At 41.5% G+C, this 23,026-nt stretch overlaps 1 long non-coding RNA gene across 1 annotated transcript in view; it reads left to right on the top strand.

The window, feature by feature from the left end:
- Nucleotides 1–18,334, top strand: part of LOC132850588 (uncharacterized) — a 53,899-nt gene extending 35,565 nt beyond the window's left edge. Inside the window, exon 4 of the long non-coding RNA XR_009648985.1 lies at nucleotides 18,237–18,334. This is a non-coding gene — a long non-coding RNA (uncharacterized LOC132850588). The remainder of the gene's footprint in view (nucleotides 1–18,236) is intronic.
- Nucleotides 18,335–23,026: the final 4,692 nt, after the last annotated feature.

Genomic DNA, 23,026 nt, shown 5'->3' with positions numbered 1-23,026 from the left:
CTGTTCTACCTTCAGAGGAAGTCCACAGATCTTTAACGTTAAGTTATTTAGCAACCTCGTAGCTAATCAGCTAGAATTAATTGCTTTTCATTTGTTTGTTATTTATTGATGATTATTCAAAGATGAATCATGCATTTAGATTATTAAGAGTAGAGAAAAAAGTTCATAAACTTTCTCTCTTTCTACAAAAAAAAAAAAAGTGCTAAAAATGTTGATATACTTCACATGCATGCTCACACTCCATCTCTCTCTCTCTCACACACACAGGGGATGTCAGGCTAAATGGGGAATTTTAGACAGACAGACTCACTAACACTCACCAACATTTGCATGGTGGGAAAAGAAAAAAAAAAGCTGCTAATGCGTGACGATTAGCAAGAGTAGAGTTTCGGAAAGTTTTGGATTGACGAGTCGGTCCTTACTGCACTCCGTACGTTGTGTAACGTTGATCAGTGTAATTATAAATCACTGTCATGATGATCATCACTGTTACTCACCATGAGCAGATGGTGAACACCAAGCAGCGATTTCTCAGTTCTTTTCTCAGAATGTTCACAGGATATTAATTATAAATCCTTAAAAAGATTTCAAAACGTAGCCGACTATAGCGTAGAATCATCGAACATCCTTGGATCGTCATCCTTCCATGTTTTTCCCCCCAGACATCCCATAAGAACCTCTAGCATCTCTTTCAGACAGCTCTAAAATAATACAGATGTTTAGTAAGCCTTGTCGCTGTTCGTCGGGCGTAACCGGGTCGTGTTATACGAGAATTAGGTTAGCCGATCGAGTTTAATACGGCGGATCAGCAGCTAGCCATCTGTCTGGGAATGAGATGATGGGATACGTCTCAAAGGCAATGAAGAGACAGCGCTAATATTTCATTCGGGCTCATTTATGTAATTGGGAGTCGAGCGACGCTTACGCGGTCTTGTCAGCGTTTTTACTGTCTGTTACAATTTACTGTCTGTTACACAGACCCAACCCATCGCAGGGCACACACACACACACACTCATTCGGACAATTTTCCAGAGATGCCAATCAACCTACTATGCATGTCTTTGGACTGGGGGAGGAAACCGGAGTACCCGGAGGAAACCCCCGAGGCACGGGGAGAACATGCAAACTCCACACACACAAGGTGGAGGCGGGAATCGAACCCCCAACCCTGGAGGTGTGAGGCGAACGTGATAACCACTAAGCCACCGTGACCCCCTTAAATGTGTTCTGTTTGGAAAAATATTATCTGCGTTAATTCTACAAAACAAAATGTTTATGTATAGAAAGTGTAGAATATAGAATTAAATGATTGATTATTGGCCGAATCGGCCAATCGGGCATCAAGGCAGGATACACCCTGGATGGAGTGCCAACCCATCGCAGGGCACACACACACACACACACACTCTCATTCACTCACGCAATCACACACTACGGACAATTTTCCAGGGATGCCAATCAACCTACCATGCATGTCTTTGGACCGGGGAGGAAACCGGAGTACCCGGAGGAAACCCCCGAGGCACGGGGAGAACATGCAAACTCCACACACACAAGGAGGAGGCAGGAATCGAACCCCCAACCGCGGAGGTGTGAGGCGAACGTGCTAACCACTAAGCCACCGTGACCCCGGGCTGTATTCAGATCCTGGGATTTCAAAAATAACCAGTATTTACACTGGGAAGGTCAGAGGGAAGACGACGTCGTGAAAATCAGCGTCGGAGATCATATTGCTTCTCACTGGGGATGTTAACTGGTAACAGAAAAGGATATTGTCAGGAGACTCAAAGTCTTAGAGAGCAACTGTCTGTGCTCTTTGGGTGGGAGGGATAATGTTACTGCCCTCCTGTCAATCATACAGACAATAAATAATTTCAGGTGTGAATTTAAATATGTAGAATAAAGTAGATCTTAAAATGGGTTACAGAAGCACTTGGAAGTTCTTTTCTCTTTCATCTCCTGGTCCCACCATCTCGCAGGGTACAAGGAAGGATGACATCAAGGCTCTTCTCTATTCCGCCTCATCAGTAGTGAATAAACTTCACCAGCTGTCTTCGAACCACGTCTAAAGAACTAGACCGATAGTTTTCTCCGTCCGTGGACCGGCCGATCAGTATATTCACCGGTAGAGACCTCTCCGAGTCGCTCTGAATAAAAGACGTCTTCCAAACGCTGTATATCAAAGTGTATGTGAACGGAAGAACGACGTGTTCGCTTTCATCCTCTCCGACTGGTAGCTGTTGTGTTTTAGGGGTAGATCCGGTTGGTGGTTGGTGAAACTGGGGAGAATCAGGAAATTGATTAAATGTCTGAATGGTGTTTAGTGTGTGTCTGTATTTAAGGTCTGAACTCCATATTACACGCCCGATTCGGCCGATAATCAATCATTTAATTCTATATTCTACACTTTCAGCCATTTCTATACATAAACATTTTGTTTTGTAGAATTAACGCAGATAATATTTTTCCAAACAGAACACATTTAAGGGGGCCAACGGTGCCTTAGTGGTTATCACGTTCGCCTCACACCTCCAGGGTTGGGGGTTCGATTCCCGCCTCCACCTTGTGTGTGTGGAGTTTGCATGTTCTCCCCGTGCCTCGGGGGTTTCCTCCGGGTACTCCGGTTTCCTCCCCCGGTCCAAAGACATGCATGGTAGGTTGATTGGCATCTCTGGAAAACTGTCCGTAGTGTGTGATTGTGTGAGTGCCCTGCGATGGGTTGGCACTCCGTCCAGGGTGTATCCTGCCTTGATGCCCGATGACGCCTGAGATAGGCACAGGCTCCCCGTGATCCGAGGTAGTTCGGATAAGCGGTAGAAAATGAATGAATGAATGAATGAATGTTTTGCTAAAGTGCGCCACTTCTACCAGGAAAATGTCAAAATGTACTTCTAGACGTGGCTCGCTGTTCTGTTTGATCTGTACTTTAATTCGTTTATGCTATTTAATCTATCTAATCTATGAAGAAATAATTTTTTCCTCTCAGTCTGTACGTCGCAGTCGTCGCCAGCAGCTGTCGAACGAAGGCGAGACGAGAGTTATTCTTTACTCCGTCCTCCCTGCATCGATTTCACTTCTCTTTTCATTTGTCCTCAGTGAAGCCATTATTACTTTTATGGGTGTTTTTATGGCTCTCCCAAGACTGCTGACCGATTATAGCGAGGCAGCCATTAGAGTCTTTTTCTCTCTCTCTTTCTGTTTCACATGCAGCTTGTCTCTGACTAGGGGGAAAAATGGCAAGCATGTGCAATATCTTTCCTCATCAGGTGTGAGAAATTGAAAGCCCTCTTGAAAACGCCATCCAAACACATACACACTCTCAGCACATGGCTGTTTCCCTCTCTACTGGGCTCACTGTTTTATAACACCTTAAACATCCAAAGAACATCTTTCACCACTGTCTACGTTAACTGTTCATAGAGACACGGTGAGCATCCACGTCTCCGTAAACCCACCCAGCTCGTGCTCTGAAGGGTTAATAAACACGCTGCAGTGGAGAATAGCTGTGTGGCAAGTGATGACACACTACAACGAGGAGTGATGACATGCTGCACGCGACCGCTTGCGTCGGCTAATAACGTCGGCCTTCTCCAGTCAAGACGATTTTTCCATTTCTACAGTTTTAATGGTTAGTAATGACTATGATACGTTTTAGACCCGGCATTCACTAAATTCCAGGGGTTTCGTTATTACGATGTAAAGTGGGCGGGTTTCCGGAGGTCTTCAAAAAAAACCAGCATAGTACGAAGGACAAAACAGTCATACAGGTAGATTTATTTTACAAAACAAATAAACAACCAAAAAACTACGGTTAGGGTTAGATTGTCAAATAGGCCACGCCTACCCGATGACGCGATATCTGTTACGCTGTTCTGAAATCCATGGAAATAAGTGCATCCCTTTTAGACCCATGTTCTGTACGGTTCTTAACACGCCAGTGGATCGACGGGAAATGCGGCCAGATCTCATTTGGGGGTAAAAAAAAATAATAATAAATCGCACTACTGCCACAACCCTGACTTAACCTTTTAACCTCTATAACTCTAAAAGTACCTTTAACCCTTTTTTACCAGTACACTGCCATTCCATTGCGCTAGGAGAAGAAAAATTAACTTTCAGTTTAAAACAAGTTATTTTATCTCCCCACAAGTCTGATCTAAACTGATTCAGGATTCTGTTGGCTTTCAGTGTGAGACTTGTGTTTTTCCCTCTGTTTATAACCGAGAAACACCTTTAAAATTTTACACACTTAAGAACAAGCACTTGAGCAGAAATGGGTTTGATATCAGTGTATACTTTAAAGGTAGAAACATTTGTGTAAAAAATAAAATAGCATTTTTTGGAACATTCATTTTCTACCGCTTATCCGAACTACCTCGGGTCACGGGGAGCCTGTGCCTATCTCAGGCATCAAGGCAGGATACACCCTGGATGGAGTGCCAACCCATCACAGGGCACACACACACTCTCATTCACTCACGCAATCACACACTACGGACAATTTTCCAGAGATGCCAATCAACCTACCATGCATGTCTGTGGACCGGGGGAGGAAACCGGAGTACCCGGAGGAAACCCCCGAGGCACGGGGAGAACATGCAAACTCCACACACACAAGGTGGAGGCGGGAATCGAACCCCCAACCCTGGAGGTGTGAGGCGAACGTGCTAACCACTAAGCCACCGTGACCCCTGATGCTTTGCGTTATGAAACTTTATTCTGGTTGTTCTAGATCACCTTAAAGGAGATCAAAGATCTGACATGATCTGGGTTTGTCACTTTTTACATCTCAAAACCTCACAATTTTTACAAAAGTCTGTACAAACCGTAGAGCTTAGTTTTTACCCCCGGCGTATTTGATCGGTTTTGATGTAATCTTCCCTAAAGTGAGTATTTTTACTCAAACCAAAAACCCTGTGATTCACCCAGAACTCCTTCAAAACACACACGTAACAATAGAATTTTCGTTCACTTGGTCATTACGTAGTCGGCTATTCCGTTTACACGCGACATACAGTAGCGTTTCTTTAATACGCTCGTTAGCTCGTTTGCAACACAGCTAGTTGTGTTAATGTTTAAATGCGCTGCACAGTGTGTGTGTGTGTGTGTGTGTGTGTGTGTGTGTGTGTGTATGTGTGTGTATGTATATCAGACGATCCTGTGTTTAAGATTGCATTAAAACTCACACTAGGATTTCCTCAACGTATCTATTAGCTGTTTTTATCCGTATGTGCAGATTGGATCCTGCCTCAATCGAGACCTACAGAAGGAGTCAGTGTAAATATACACTCTGTAGATTTACCGTTTAGTGTCGGACAACGGCACTTCTCCGTCGTCTATTGTTCCACGCGTTCGGCAGAACAGCTCCGATTAAGCCGGCGTTAATTAAGACTGGGATTTGTGCACCTGATTGAGATGTCGTCTGGAAATCACACACACGGATACACACACAAACTCTTGTTTAGCGTCTAGGGAACTGGCAACTCCTGAGGTTGCCGTGCTGAGTGGTTGACTCTCATTCCGGTGGACGTGGACAGTGTTTTGGTTGTCATGGGAACTACGCTGAAGTGTGACTTGGTAAAATTCGCTTGAGTAAGACCGAACTGTCACATCAGAGAGATGGAGAAAAAGAGAATAGGAAACAGAGGATAAAAAAAATAAAAAATAGCTTTGCCTTTTTAAAATCTCTATTGTGATTATCTTTTTTTTTTTTTCCACTATTTACGAAACACACACACACACACACACACACACACACACACACACTGAATACTAATTCCAGAGCTCTTTTTTAGTCACTTCTCATCTAGTTTAGATCTAATTTTTAGCACAAAATGTAATGCTACTTTTTTTATCCCCAGCTGATTACATCAAGCCACTGATGTAAACAGGAATAATTCATGAAGCATTATTTCTTCATAAATAAAGAAAACTCTTCACCGGTGTTAAATAACTGCCTTAATGAGGCAGTTTTGACTCACTTTTTAATGCTCGTGTAATTCGATTATAAAAGTATGTAAATTCTCATTAGCCATGCTGTGAGAATCCTGGCTCGATAGGCGCGCCCACTATGCCACCCGGGAATTATGGGAAAAGAACACAGAGTGCTTCTGGGCCTCAGAACTGATCATATCGGGGGCACAGGAAATGGCATTCTGGGTAAGGAGCCAGAGGGACAGAAGGGACTGTGTGTGTGTGTGTGTGTGTGTGTTTATGTGCCAATGTTGTCTTGGTACAGATACTGTAAAGAGGACAAGGGGTGAAGAGAGGAGGTTTCATCTCCAGGGACGTTAATGGAAGCGGACTGGTGTGTGCACATGTGTCGCTCCTTAATGTTCTACCTGTTCGTGCCAAAATAGCCTTGTTTCATGTCCTAAACCATGCAAGAAGTTACCGAATGTTTTCAGTCCAGTGCAAAATTTAGCAATTATCTTAAAGGTGGGGTCTCCATTGTTTGAAAGCCAATGTTGACATTTGAAATCACCCAGACCTTCCTGCTCCTTCAGTTCTCTCCAGCGCTGGAAAGCTGATCCTATATTAACACGTCCTACTTCTTACCTTATCTTAAGCCTTTCTTCGCTTTCTTTCTTTGTTTTTATCCTCCATGTCAATGTTAAAACCGCTTTCTGCTAATGTCACACATGCGCACTGAACACTCTCTCCGCCCATATCGACAAGACACACCCCTTTATGCTCATTGGCTACACGTTTGTTTTGTTTGGTGGCCCGACGCTGTTTTCTGAAGCGTTTCTCAAACAACGGAGACCCCACCTTTAATTCTAATTGACATGTATTCATAAATTAATTTATCATGACTTTAAACATCCAAGTTTTAGTTCAGTCTTATCGGAGGTCCGAGACTCAAAACAACTATTACTGACTTAAGGAGAAAAAAAAATTATTGATTACAGACTCGGAAAACGGGATAAAACAAGAGAGGTGTGTTAAGGGAGACATCTAGTAGTCAAAAAAAAGAGCACATTATGTGGAAAACAAAAAGACGCAGGGAAATAAATGAAAGAAAAGTTGCTGAGCAGAATAAAGTTTCATAACACAAAGCATCAGGGGGCACGGTGGCTTAGTGGTTAGCACGTTCGCCTCACACCTCCAGGGTTGGGGGTTCGATTCCCGCCTCCGCCTTGTGTGTGTGGAGTTTGCATGTTCTCTCTGTGTCTCGGGGGTTTCCTCCGGGTACTCCGGTTTCCTCCCCCGGTCCAAAGACATGCATGGTAGGTTGATTGGCATCTCTGGAAAATTGTCCGTAGTGTGTGTGTGTGAGTGAATGAGAGTGTGTGTGTGTGTGCCCTGTGATGGGTTGTTAGATAGGCACAGGCTCCCCGTGACCCGAGGTAGTTCGGATAAGTGGTAGAAAATGAATGAATGAATGAACACAAAACATCTGAGGTCGCTGTCCACTTTATTAGGAACCCTAACCGATATTCATACAGTAATTTACTGTACAGCGATCATCTGCTTTTCTACCCACCATAATTGTACAGATGATTACTTGAGCTGCTATATCCTTTTTTTGCAGCTTGATCCGATTCTAGAGACTGTTCTGAGTCTCTATTTTTTTTTGTTTCATTCTGATACTTGATGTGAACGTTAACTCAAGTGCTTGACTGTATGATTTATACATTGTGCCTCTGCCACATGATTGGCTGATTAGATAACTGCATGAACGTGTAGGTGTTCCTAATAATGTGGACGATGTGTGTGTGTGTGTGTGTGTGAGTGTGGAGTTGAGAGCAGGGTGTTTCATTTACACAGTTCTAGCACAGCTACCCCATTTAGCTACTTTAATTATCACCTCATCACAAGGAGGGAAGGAGACAGAACCGAGGTGTGCTGAAGAAGCTCCGACGCCACTGCCGGATTTTTCCAGTGTTCTTATTTCACGTTTTTCTCCGATGTTCTACACTCTTAGACAAAGTGGCACCCATCGATACACCCTATACACTTAAACGGCATGTTTACTAAGCACTAATGCAGCTCATTTAATTATACACTCCTAAGAAAAGCCTCAAAAGCAACATCATGTTCTGGCAGAGTTTCTTTTAGCTTCCGTGTAATGAAAAATGAAAGAATAAAAAAATAAAAAAATTGTGATAACCAAGTTCATTTGTTATCTTTTCTCCGGTGCCGACTGTTAATTATGAACCTTTCAGAAATGAATTAAAAGCAACACAATCTATTATAAGGGGGGTTTTTTTCCCTTCCAGACGAACCGTAGTTCCTCTGCGCTGCTCATTACATTGCAGATTAAAGTGACGATTATTCTTTTATTGTTCCTCTCGAGCAGTTTGTGTGTTTTTAATTTTTTTTTTTTTTTTTTTTTAAAGCCGTGGAATGCTAAGTTGGGGGATCACTGATGAATGAATGGATGAATAAATAAATAAATATTAGCAATTTCACAATACAGAAAACGGATCTTGATGTGTGTGTAAGTGGATGAACTGGAAAATCTTAAATTTTCTTTTATATGAACTTTTAAAAGGTTGATTGGCATCTCTGGAGTGAATGAGTGTGTGTGTGCCCTGTGATGGGTTGGCACTCCGTCCAGGGTGTATCCTGCCTTGATGCCCGATGACGCCTGAGATAGGCACAGGCTCCCCGTGACCTGAGGTAGTTCAGATAAGCGGTAGAAAATGAATGAATAAATGAATGAATGAACTTTTAAAATACATTTATTAAGAACCGTCTAAAAAAAAACTCTCCAGGATTTGCTCTTAACAGCTTCGATGTCTGTACAGTATGCGTGAAGAAGTGAGTCAATACCGAGCCGTGATATCCATCTAGATCCGTCGCGTCCTACGAACGTCCCGTTCGTGTCTTCTAGAAAGTGTCTCCGGGTCCTTCTTTAGCGCTGTAAAGTGTTGAGTATCATTTACACCGTTAATGTGTCAGTAGGATGATCAGTGAGCGTCAGAGGAATTCTCTCTGTATGAACAGTGGACTGTGAAGAGGTTTTTCTCTATAGCGATAATTTAATCCATATCATGATCTGTGACGTTCTTAGGAGATACAGATAGTACAGGTATAAAAAATGAATCATAGATTTTCAGATTTTGGAAAGATTTTTATGTCTGATCTATTTAACGTATTCCAGTGGAATATATATGAGGGATAGAAAAAACGAGGGAAAAACGATGACGTTTTTTTCTTAATGAACAAATTTATTTATTTATTTTAACTATAATTCATGCAATCTTTACATTTGTAAAAAAAAAAAAAAAAAAAAAAAAAAAAAAAAAAAAAAAATCTTGACCATATACTTTTTACCACCACAGTTTGGACCCCCTGTAAGATGTCAACATAGAAAATAGACAATTATTACATGCATATTCTTCTTCTTAGGCCGCGTTCACACTGCAAGTCTTAATGCTCAATTCGGATATTTTGCTCAGATCTGATTTTTTTTTTGTTTGGCTGTTCACATTACCTTTTAAAATGTGGCCTATATCAGATACCAGTGTGAACTGTTTGCTGTTTCGAACTGACCCGCATGCGCAAACGAACAATAACAATGACGTCACACGCAGCACGCCGTTGCGCTAAAGTTGGCGAGGTTATGGAGGAAGTAAGTATTTTCGCTTTTCTTTCTAAATGTTTGTGTAATGGCAGCACAGACACAGTGTTTTGAAAATTTTTGGATGTCGAGGGCAACTTTTGATTATTTGATCCATTTTGTAGGGCGTAGTCACGTTTGTGTGCGAACTCGCCGGTGCGTAATTGTGACGTATGTCGATGTAGATCGACGTAAAAGTCGCATCAAATCCACCTCGGTTGTTCACACTGCGGCCACATTGGGAAAAAATCAGATTTGGGTCTGAATCAGGACCACATATGGAAGTGGTCTGAATCTGATTTGAAAAAATCAGATCTGGGCTAGATTTGAGTGTTCACGCTACTCCTGAAGAAGTCTGACCTGGTCACTTGACCCCAAAAAAATCAGATTTGGGCCACTTTTACCTGCAGTGTGAACGTGGCCTTAGTGATCTCCCTCCTATTCAGGAAGTTTTTACTTTATTGCTATTTATTACAGTCTATTAAGGATCAACAGGAGCTCAGTGGTTAAAGTTCATAAGGCGTTAGATTAGAATTTCAGATTTCCAAGATTCCCAGAGCGCAACATAACTAACCAGACTCGCTGTCCCCGAGTCCTAAATCAGTGAATAAATGTCAGTGTAGGAATTGATTCTAATCAATTTCCCAGTTGTAGCTGAAATGAGTCAGCAGTTTTTCCAGTTTAGGTAAAGGGAACAACTTTTGGTGGACAGGAATTGCCCCTTGTACTGAAACAGCAGTAGCAGCACTGCATAGACGGAAAAGTGCTTAGCAAGATTGAGTGTGAGACACGGAGTGATGTGTCCCCTGTGTCCTAATCCTGCTGTGACATTTGTGTCTGCGATTCCCATCTCCTAATGCTGGCATTTTCTCCGACACTGAAATCGATCACACGCATTCACAGGGCATGACTTGTAGATCAGAAAACCTCCACCGAGAGACGAAGAGAGACTGAAGAAATATGATGAGAGAGAGAGAGAGAAATGACCGATGAGTCGAGTGGAATTGAAATCCTCATGAAAAGAGAAAGACAAGAGAAAATGGAGGAAAAGATGAAAGAACGATAGAACGGGAGTGGAACACAAAGCTGAACCGAGCTGAAGGTCATGTGAATCTGATGTATTAATCTCTGAAAAGATGGAAAAGGTGGAATGGGGGTCCAGCATGTGAGGAGCTACTGACATTTGATGCACCGCATTTACATAGTGTAATGACCTTCCATCCAATGCAGCCAGACGTTCAAGAAGCTCAGCAGCTCGTGGAGTGACGAGAAAAAGTTAGAATTTAATTACATCATAGTTTACTTGGTGGAACAGTGAGAAAACAACATAGTTGTGTTTCTGATAGCAACTTAAACATCACTTGACCCTCACCTACAGACCACAAAGACACCCTGTTTCTTCTATATGGGACTTCAATTAAAGTATTTTATATAATATATCGTCGCTGTCGGGCGGAAACCTCGTATGTCCAAATTTGGTCAGTTTCATATTTTTTCACATATCGATGCTATTGGTCAGTCCCCACATGGGTCTGTTATTTTTACAAGTTATTAACCAATCTAAAGTCTTGAAAATAGCTTGAGCGCAAATCTCATAACTCCATTGGACACTTCAACTGTCCACCTCTTCCTCACTCCGTGGGAGAGCTTCACGGCATATTTCTCCTCAAGAAGAGTCGCAACGAATCAACACGTCTTCTGAGGTAAATGTCTTCAAAACACTGGGCTCAAAGAAAAAAAATCTTGACCCCGCTAGTTGTGGTGCTCGTCTGAGGACAGGAATTTAGCGCAAGACAATCCACTGCAAGGCGGACTAAACCCTGTGCACTGCAGATAAGGTACAGCGTTTTTTTAATTTCCTGAAAAATAACGGTTTTGGAGATACGAGGATTCCGCCTGACAGCGACGATATGCAATTATAAAGCACGCACAAAAGTTTTTCTACAACCTCTGACATGCACAAGGTCTCTTTCATATGTATAAACTGAACGTCATTAATCACACACAGGTTTGTTTATTCATGAAATCACCCAGGGAGAGTGGGGCTGGTCGAGCCCTCCGAAAGGGCACGTGGGGTTGGTCGGACCCCCCCCAAAAGGGCACGTGGGGTTGTCGAACCCCCCCCCAAAAGGGCACGTGGGGTTGGTCGAACCCCCCCGAAAGGGCACGTGGGGTTGGTCAGGCTTTTAACAGGAGAAGGTGGGACTAGTCAGACTTTATTCTGGAGCAGGTGGAACTCTTTTCATGGCATCGGACAAAATTCCTGCAGGAGTTGGTGGGATTGATCATGAGATCGGTAAAACGTCACGCAAAAGTAGTGTAAAAGTGCATCTGTCCTCAGTGTGAATGGGTCTCAAATCGGAAACGGGTGGGAATAGAAATGGAGAGACAACAGGGACCGTGCTGTTATCCTCCAGGAGGTCAGAGGTCACATGTAATCCTTGCTTTGGCAGCATGAGACGACAGCATCCACACACACATTCACAGCATTCTTGCTGCAGGGAGTGGCAATGGACATGAGCTTTGCCATCTGTAGCTCATACCACCACTGTCAGTCACACACACACACACACACACACACACACACACACACACACGATTCCACCAAAAGAAGAATAAACGGCCAGAGGTGTGTGTCAAGCTGCTGTTCATAATCTCACATTCTGAGAAAAATGTTAATAGACTACACTCTATTATGAACGTGTGTGTGTGTGTGTGTGTGAGAGGAAACATGTCAATGTGTATATGTGTTTGTGGTTAAGGGGAACGGTGAAAGAGTGAGATTATGTCCTAAACATCAAATCTGAGAGATGGCTGTATGCTCATGAGGTATGCGTACATGCTCATGTTTCAACGTGAACACGCATGCATGCACACACACACACACACACACACACACACGCACACATGCACAAAGAAATACAGCCAGTATAAAGAGAGCAGGTCTGAATAATAAACATACTAAGCTGTTGAGCACCCAGGAATGATTAAGAGGAAACAAGGGGAAAAGATATGTGTGTGTGTGTGAGAGAGAGAGAGAGAGAGAGAGAGAGAGATTGATTTGAGGAAAAAGAATGTATGTGGTTTATTATTGCAGACTCCTTAAACAATCATGAACAGTCAGGAATGCATCCTGCAGCAGTTTCGCCTGACTGTACACAGACACACACACACACACACACACTTTAGACAGTGCCCAATGGACTACAAGGTATGAGTTCTGTTGTGTGTGTGTCTGTGTGTGTGTGTAAAAGAATGTACAGGAAGCCCCTATCCTAGTGTTTGAACAGCTTGTGTCCTCATTGCAGCTCTCAACAGGATTTGGACTGTCAAACATCATCTGGTCCTCTGACCCACCTCCGAGTGTCCAGTGAAATCCTCATTTATGGCCTAGCATGTCAGTTGTGTGTGTGTGTGTGTGTGTGTGTGTGTGTGTGTGTGTGTGTGTGTGTGTGAGAAAGAGAAAGCCTTATAATGCTTGTCTTTGAGTAACAGTATACAAGCTTGGAGAGTTTTTACCATCATCACTCCTTAAACTGCATCTCAGTGGCTGCCAAATGGACAGTTTGGAGCTTCTGAGATATAAAGTGTGCGTGTGTGTGTGTGTGTGTGTGTGTGAGAGTGAGGTTAGAGCATTCTGCAGATGCATTTTATAGGCTATCCGAGGCGTTTTTGCTGTATTGTACGAGACGAGGACACTGATGGCGATCCCCAGAATGTAGCAATGACACGTTTTATGCTCATTTCTATGTGTTCCAGTGTGGAATAATCCACGTGTTGTAGAGCAGGAAAAAGTCGTGGTGCTTAACTGTGAAGGTTTCTCTGTAGGCTGCCTATAAATCTAGATCATTACGTTCTCACTCAGGTGTCACTATTGCTGTCTCTTTTTTTATTTTAGGTTTGTCAAATAGCTAAAAAAAAAAAATAGCAGTCAGTTGTCTTACTTTAGAGGCTTTTTCAGACTATCTGAACTTCTGCATGAGCTCGAATAAATGTGTAAATCACTAGAATAAATAATAATATGAATTAATAATGATGTTTTTTTTTTTTTTGAAATCACGTAAAGGTTTGTTTCCGGTGTGGAGGTTTACATATAGTGCTTCCTGTTAGATTCCCTTCACACTTATTTATTTACATGTATAAATTTCATTTCGTCTGGAGAGTGTGTCATTAGAGTCATACAAACATCTTAAAAAAATGTCATCTAACAATTTACAGATTGGAAAATACACCTTTAATGAAGAATCAGTTATGAGTGTAACAGCCTGTGTCTATGGCACCAAAAGAAGTGAATAACGACAAATGAATAAAGTAATGGCACACAATTAAATTAAAGGTGGGGTCTCCGTTGTTTGAAAGTCAATGTTGACATTTGAAATCACCAAAACAAACCCGCCACTTACCCAAATGGGTCCCACCCCTGTATCGATAGCTCCGCCCACACATACATACGTAACCCAGGCAACTAACGGAAAGAAATGTGTCTTTATCATAGCTGAAGGGAAGAACAATACGATTGTAGATAAACAAACAAGCAAAAATGACACACAAGCATAATCATGTAAAGGACAAAGACATATATTAGTTCTGTGTAACAAAGCAAAACCAACGTTACTCACCTATCGAGAAGGAAAAAAGCGCCTCGGCGTCTTAAGTAAAGTTGGTCACATATTCACAGATTGGAGTTTCCCGAGTCAATAACTCCTGAGCTAAACACTGTTACTACACAAAACACGGTTGTAGCTGCGTCTCTACATTACTACGATAGAAAAGAGGTGTTATTTGTGTAGTAACAGTGTTTAGCTCAGGAGTTATTGACTCAGGAAACTCCAATCTGTGAATATGTGACCAACTTCCTGCTCCTTCAGTTCTCTCCAGCGCTGGAAAGCTGATCCTATATTAACACGTCCTACTTCTTACCTTATCGTAAGCCTTTCTTCTCTTTCTTTCTTTGTTTTTATCCTCCATGTCAATGTTAAAACCGCTTTCTGCTAATGTCACACATGCGCACTGAACAGTCTCTCTGCCCATATTGACAAGACACGCCCCTTTCTGCTCATTGGCTACACGTTAGTTTTGTTTTTGTTTTGTTTGGCGGCCCTACGCAGTTTTCTGAAGCCTTTCTCAAACAACGGAGACCTCACCTTTTAAATGTCATATTGCATCTATAATGTAATTGAAATTATTTCATTCTGTAGTGTTTTGCCTTAAACGAATAGGAACATCCTCAGGAGTCATTCACAGTTCATCTCTTTATAATGCACAGGGAAAAAAAAAACAACACAAAAAAAAAAAAAAAAAAAAAAATGGTATGTGGAATTTTCCTCAATAAAGGCACTGTGTATAATATCGGTGTTGTATAATATCATATAACCGATTATCATCACAAATAAAAAGTCAAGTCAGAACGAACTCTGATGATTGACGCTAATCGGTGAGCGCGTACGGGACGTGACCTCAGATTGTAAGGTTTTTCCGCGCTGATCTCTGTTGAACAGGAGTTTCGTTAACGTACCCTGTGTTTAGGAGCTGTAACGTGACCCAGTTTGTCGAGTTCACGCTGCGGCTTCTGATCCGCTGCTGTAACGGTGAGACCATAAACGCTAAACGGCTTGTCATCTCCCTCTCAACCACTTTAATCCCTACTTGATGAATCGATAACACCTGTAATCCCAATGTGTTTAAGAGACTGTGTGTCTGAACAGGTAACTGCAATGACCAAAAAAACTTGAGATCCAAGATCCGAGTCATCAAACACGACAGCTCAGATCTCTTAGTTTGTTCTTTTTTTCTTTTTTTTTTTCCATCCTGATACGTCTTCAGAATCTAGTTAGAGCTGTTGATTCAGCAGATGCCTGAGGGGAAAGAGCAGAATGTGATGCCTCATGCTAGAATAAATGACAGCTATGTTTGGCGTATAAATAACCGAAAAGCTTCCTTTTATATGACTCGGCTCTAAAGACGAATTCGAGGTGAAACAAAATGTCTTCTGTCCTGAAACCTGCTACACTGACGTTCACAAAGCATCACGATGGTTGATATGACTCACCTGATTCATCTGATTATTCCGGATCAGTAAGCGACCTCATCCTAAACAGTGCAATTATTATTAGGTTGAATTAGTTGCCCCTGGGGCAGTATAAACCCCGGGTTACAGGAGTCCTGAGATTGTCTTGTTTCACATTTCACACCGCTCTTATCTGACGTGTCACAGGATTCGATTTGCATATTTTTCTTATGATCGGATAATCAGTGTTTTGCCGCCTGACACTACCAAGCTGTTTTTAAGTGTAGCTACGTCCTGGATTTTACGTGATTCGTGATGCCCTTTTTAGTTTATTCGGTTCTCTGAGCATCCAGTTGTAATCTTTTAACACCGTCGTTTCACACGTTCGGCACTGTGACACTGCAAAACTGCTATTAAAGCAATGCTAACTATGCCTTTAAAGTGGAAAATGCTAATCTATTAGTTGTTAATTTAACCTTATAAAAAATATTTCTAAAAAAATAAATTATTATTATTGTAAATTATTATATTATATCTCACACACACACATAAAAATTATTATAAATAAAAATAAAATATTTATTATTTATAAAAAATAAGCGAGATATTCGAATACGTATATGAAAAATATACGTATTCGAATATCTCGCTTATTTTTTATTTATTAAACAATCAATAGAAAATCTAATTAAATAATATTGTAAGTTTGTGGTTTGTAAATAGATGATTTCACCATGATTTATTTATTTATTTATTATTATTATTATTATTATTATTATTATTATTATTATTATTTGTACAGAGCAATTTTGTGTATTTTCTATTTAAGGGAAGAGACTAATGAAATTTAATTCAGTTTTTTACTGAATGGGAACAAAACAAATGGACAAAAAAAAGTTTAAATAATGATCATATTTGGAGAAGAGTTATAAGAGTTATATAAGACAATGCCACTGTTTCTATTTGTTTCATTCTTCGAATATGTCTCCTAATACTGTCCACTTTATTAGGAACACCCTTACACCTGCTCAGGTATGCAGTCATCCAACCGGTGTTTAGCAGCACAATAAAGAGCTTCAGTTAATGTTCACATCAAACGCCAGAAGGAAGAAAAGCATCATCTAAGTGACTTTAACTGGAGCATGAATGTCTGAAACTGTGGCTGTTTTGGGATTTAGAAAAAAATCCCCTGACAAAAACAGCTCAGAGTGAGTGGAGATTTTTTCCACTAAGTTTATTCTTAGTTATAAAGATGATCCGTGCATTGAGAACGTCTCGCACTGTAGATTCAGCCTGCATCCATATTGCACAGGAGTTCATGTGTAATTTAACTGGGAAAAATTTCCTTTTTGGATTAAATACGTTTCTGAACCGAGCCGAGGGACGTTTAACGTGAACATGAAGAGCCACGACCACAACTCTGCACTTTCCCCGTCGTCTGTACGGACGGTAGAGCTATCGTCAGGAAGAGAATGAAAAGGGAAAAAAAAAAAACAATTTTCCAGAGATGCCAATCAACCTACCATGCATGTCTTTGGACCGGGGGAGGAAACCGGAGTACCAGGAGGAAACCCCTGAGGCACGGGGAGAACATGCAAACTCCACACACACAAGGAGGAGGCAGGAATCGAACCCCAACCCTGGAGGTGTGAGGCGAATGTGCTAACCACTAAGCCACCGTGCCCCCTGTAGGTTTTCTAATGATGAAAAATAATTTATTTACATACTAAAAATGACGTAAGAGAGCGTTTGAACGTTAACACCGTCAACACCGTCTTTAACTTTAACCGTAACTTTATTGTGTTTAATTCAGCCTTTAATAACAACTCACTTCATATGGCTAATTCAGAAGTGTTGTTAGCATTTTATTATTATTATTAGTATTATTATTATTATTATTATTATTATTATTTTAATTTTATTATATTTTTAAAGAAACCCTGCTCTGAATCAGATTTAGCGCTGGCGTTCGAATATTATGTTTACTTGCTTGACAACAGAATAATAAAATAAAAAAGCACCCGCATCATATCGCATATCAGGCGGCAAAACACCGAGAGTCACAAAAAACGCGTGCCGTCGCGAGGAGGAAAGACAAAGCGCTGAAAAATTAGCAGACGTCAACAGACTCCGAGTCGTCTACACAACAAATTTAAAAAGATTAGAAAACTGTGAACAATAACATGAGGCAAGCCATTATTTAAATTGTTTACATGCTGTATTTACCTAATCATGGTTGTTTACAGTGCAAATATGCAAATTAGCATGCTAACGCAGGTTTTAGGAATGTACAGTGTAAAACGTTTAGGTTTATTTGTTAACCACGTGTAAAGTAGGAGCGGCGTGTAGCGGCTTTATCCGAGGTTTACAGTCAACTGGGCTTCGCTGTGTTGTGTGAAAAGCAATTCTGTGTAGTTGGTTGTTACGTATCAGAAGCTTATACAATCTTTTTTTTAATATTTGCTTTCAATCATGAAGATTTCAGACATTCTGTGAGATGAGGCAACACTGTGAGGATCCTGAGGCACCAAGAGATGTTCCAGCTCCAGTTCTGTTCCGCCTCATGAAGATTTCAGACCTTCAGTGAGATGAGGCAATACTGTGAGGATCCTGAGGCACCAAGAGATGTTCCAGCTCCAGTTGTGTTCCACCTCATGAAGATTTCAGACCTTCTGTGAGATGAGGCAACACTGTGAGGATCCTGAGGCACCAAGAGATGTTCCAGCTCCAGTTGTGTTCCGTCTCATGAAGATTTCAGACCTTCAGTGAGATGAGGCAACACTGTGAGGATCCTGAGGCACCAAGAGATGTTCCAGCTCCAGTTGTGTTCCGCCTCATGAAGATTTCAGACCTTCAGTGAGATGAGGCAACACTGTGAGGATCCTGAGGCACCAAGAGATGTTCCAGCTCCAGTTGTGTTCCGCCTCATGAAGATTTCAGACCTTCAGTGAGATGAGGCAACACTGTGAGGATCCTGAGGCACCAAGAGATGTTCCAACTCCAGTTGTGTTCCGTCTCATGAAGATTTCAGACCTTCAGTGAGATGAGGCAACACTGTGAGGATCCTGAGGCACCAAGAGATGATCCAGCTCCAGTTGTGTTCTGCCTCATGAAGATTTCAGACCTTCAGTGAGATGAGGCAACACTGTGAGGATCCTGAGGCACCAAGAGATGTTCCAGCTCCAGTTGTGTTCCGCCTCATGAAGATTTCAGACCTTCAGTGAGATGAGGCAACACTGTGAGGATCCTGAGGCACCAAGAGATGTTCCAGCTCCAGTTGTGTTCCGCCTCATGAAGATTTCAGACCTTCAGTGAGATGAGGCAACACTGTGAGGATCCTGAGGCACCAAGAGATGTTCCAGCTCCAGTTGTGTTCCGCTTCATGAAGATTTCAGACCTTCTGTGAGAACATGCCGACTCCATGTGGTCTTTGAGGGCAACAATGTCGCCATCGATACACAACTGTCGGACTGTTTCTGACCTTAGACAGGACGTTAACACTCTGGTGTTTATAACAGTTTATAATCACACCCTGCAGTGTCACCCACATGAGGAAGGTCAAAAATCAAGTCTAAACAAACTTGAAGTCAAGCTGGAAAGTGAAAACCAGTCAAGCCCAAGCCCAGGTCTGTACTTCAAATAATTCACTTCATGCATTGACTTTTATTGTGTAAGCAATTAGGCAGTTTGTTAGAACGATGAACAAACTCAAGTCAATTAAAGACAACATGATAAGCTGAAAGGAACAACACTGAGGTGATGAAGTGACTGGACTTCATCTGGTTCATAAAGACACACTTCTCTTTGTGTGATTTTGGGACAATGTTTCTCTCTCTCTCACACACACACACACACACACACACACACACACACACACACACACACACACACACACACACACACACACACTGACTCACTCACTTACTTACTCACACACACTCAGTCACTCACTCATTTACTTACTCACACACACACACACACACACACACAGACACTCAGTCACTCACTCACTCATTTACTTTCTCACACACACACACACACACACACTCACTCACTCACTCACTCACTCACTTACTTACTTACTTACTCACACACACACACACACACACACACACTCAGTCACTCACTCATTTACTTACTCACACACACACACACACACACTCAGTCACTCACTCACTCATTTACTTTCTCACACACACACACACACACACACACACACACTCACACACACTCACACACACTCACTCACTCACTCACTCACTTACTTACTTACTCACACACACACACACACACACACACACTCAGTCACTCACTCACTCATTTACTTACTCACACACACACACACACACACACACACACACACACACACACTCATTTACTTACACACTCACACTCACACACACACACACACACTCACTCACTCATTTACTTACTAACACACACACACAGGTTATTTTGAAAAGTTAGGTGTAATGAGTAAAATTGTTGAGCCTGTGGTTTGTTTATTGCATTTTTTTATGTTTGTGAAAATTTTTCAAGAATTTACTGCATCATCCTTCTGAGCGTTGATCTTTTGTACAGCCACCAGCTTGGCTTCTGTGTGCATTCAAATCTCAGACGCATTTAATATCATATTGACAGGCAGGCAAATAGGAGCACATCAATCATCGCCCTGCTGTCTGTTATGTTATAGAAGTGAAGTCACCCCGGCTGGGACGGCGTCATCCCTACGTCTGTCTTGCGCCATCCTTTTTCCTCTCTCTCTGTCACTCACTTCTTTTTCTTTCCATATTGAGAAGTTCTTATCCATCAGCAGACTCTCTTCATATACCTAATCCCAGGATGAAGTGTTTTTTCTTGCTGGATGTCCCTCATGGCCTGTTCTAGTGTGTTGCTGCACAACATGGACATCTAAGGACAAATAAGAGTGTATTTGTTGTGGAGAGAGAGAGAGCGAGAGAGAGATTTAACTAAGCCTATGGTAAAGTTTAAATAAGGCTGCATGGACGCTTCAGAAATCCTTCAGCATTAGAACTATCAACTAACTTACGAATGATCCTGTCAGAAATGTGTGTGTGTGTGTGTGTGTGGAGTGTTTATTGCTTTCTTGGACCTCATTAGATCCTCTATAAGAGATGGTGTGTTTGGATGTAAGACAATGTGTAAAGCTGTGTTTATTGCTTAGGAAAGCTTTGGAGAGCCTATTATATCGTGTGTGTGTGTGTGTGTGTGTGTGTGTGTGTGTGTGTGTGTGTGTGTGTGTGTGTGTGTGTGTCTGTTTGCAGAGCAAGGTGTATTGTATGGCAGCCCTGAGGCAAATCGAGACCCTCTAATGTAACACCTAATTAGGAATCCCAGAACAACTCGTGTGTGTGTGTGTGTGTGTCTGTGTGTGTGTGAGAGAGAGAGAGCGAGAAACAAACAAGTGCACCAAAGTTCCCCTTCTCGAACCCTTCAGCGTTCCTTTACTGCACTCTGCAGCCCTAAACCAACCTTTAAAAGAAGAGTCATGACTCTTTTGTCTTCTCTTTCCTTTCTTAGCACTAATAAAACTCTCAGAACTGAGCAGAGACCAACTAAAGGTTTCTCCAGCTGTGACCAGCCTACTACAGGAATCATAGCTTTTTCTTCTTCTCCCATGTGTCCTTTGTTTCTTCGCTCGTAAAAGTAAAACTCGGTTTCTACCAGAAGCCAAACATATGGAATTTGTGCCCATATTTCAGAGATGAATTTCTTTCATTTCCATTTCACAGTGGAAGTTAACAGCTGCTATGGGTTAAGAGTGATTAGCTTAAATCTTCTGTTCTGTTTTCATAGCAATAAATGTTTAACCCTGGAATATATTTACACTTTTATGGTCAAAAGTATGTGGACACCTGACCATCAGATTGTTAAAGATCTCGTTCCAAAAGCAAAAGTCTTTCCACTTGATGTTGGATCGTTATTGTGGAAATTTGTGTTCCTTTAGCAACAAGGTCATCAGTGAGATCAGACTGATGAGGTCTGGGGTTCAGTCGGTGTACCAGTTCATGTTCAGTAAGGTGTTCAGTAAGGGGTTGAGTCAGAGGCAGGGCTTTGTGTAGGACACTCGAGATCTTTCACACCAACCTCGACACCCCATGTCTTCATGGAGCTACGTGCACAGGGACGTTGTCGTGTTAAGACAGATTTAAGCCTATTAGCTCCAGTGAAGGAAAAAAAAAAATGCTACAAAGTACAAACTCGTATACAATTGTGTGCCTTCGACAGTTGTGGTGTCCACATACCTTTGACCATAGTGTGTATGTTTCTGGGAAGCGATAAAGGCACTTTTTTTTAAAGTTCTTCTCATACCCATAATCTAAAACAGATTAACGTCTCGTATTTGTGTCAGACTATTAAAAACTTTTGCTATCAATATATAAATAACTTTTTTTTTATTTATTTATAAATAAATAAAAGTATTTTCTCATATGATATACAATATACAGTATCTCTTTTCTTTCCATTCTTCTCTAAACTGCCTTCACTCCAGTTAATTTTACTGAGAGAAATATTTTGTTTTACAGCTAAAGTTAATTCGTTACTTAAAATTTCTTAAAATAAATGACTCAAAGTTTAACTGGCATTAAAGGTGCGGTGCACGATGTTTGAAAGCCAATGTTGACATTTAAAATCACCAAAACAAACACGCCCCTAACCCAAATGGGTGTCACCCCTGTTTTGATAGCTCCGCCCACACATACATATGTAACTTAGGCAACTATTATGGCGGAACCTGTTGGGGCGGCTGGCCGAGGGGATATTTTTATCAATAAATGAACACAATGAGTAATACTATGGTAATACAGATGTGTTTTTGTAGTACTGTGTGTTGTACAGTGAAAGGTTTAGCTCCGTTTCACGCGGAAGACGACGTTCGACACCTAGAACCCGAGGCAGAGGTAACGGCAGGTATCCGCCATGTCAGTGTTTCAATCGTTTTCTGCTAATGTCACACATGCGCACTGAACACTCTCTCCAACGCATATTGACAAGACACGCCCCTTTCTGCTCATTGGCTACACGTTTGTTTTGTTTGTCAGCCCGACTCGGTATTCTGAAGCATTTTTCAAACATCGTGCACCGCACCTTTAAGCGTTAAGTTATTTAGAAGTTCTGTTACTTAACATGTTCAGATACCGAAGCCTTCGAATCGACTGTAAAGTAGAAACAATTAAAAATGCCTGTGTCATTTTTTTTTTTCCTCCTTCTTCTTTACTGGGTGAAATTGAAATCTACAAGAAAGGAAGGAAGATTAAAAGAAAAACAGCTAAAATGACTGAATTCTGGACCTCTGTGTCCTTGTAGCTCGTTAGACCAAAAACATCAAACTGGAAAGTTTTAGGTAAAAATTCACACCGATATTAAACTTTTGACCGTTCTTGTATTTATTTTCTTTTCAGTGTTTTTCCATCAATCTTAGAGAGTC

Source organism: Tachysurus vachellii, chromosome 8 (assembly GCF_030014155.1).
Source record: "Tachysurus vachellii isolate PV-2020 chromosome 8, HZAU_Pvac_v1, whole genome shotgun sequence".
In the NCBI taxonomy this organism is placed as follows: Eukaryota; Metazoa; Chordata; class Actinopteri; order Siluriformes; family Bagridae; genus Tachysurus; species Tachysurus vachellii.
The sequence above is the reverse complement of the archived record's forward strand: the minus strand, read 5'-3'. Positions and strand labels throughout refer to the sequence as shown.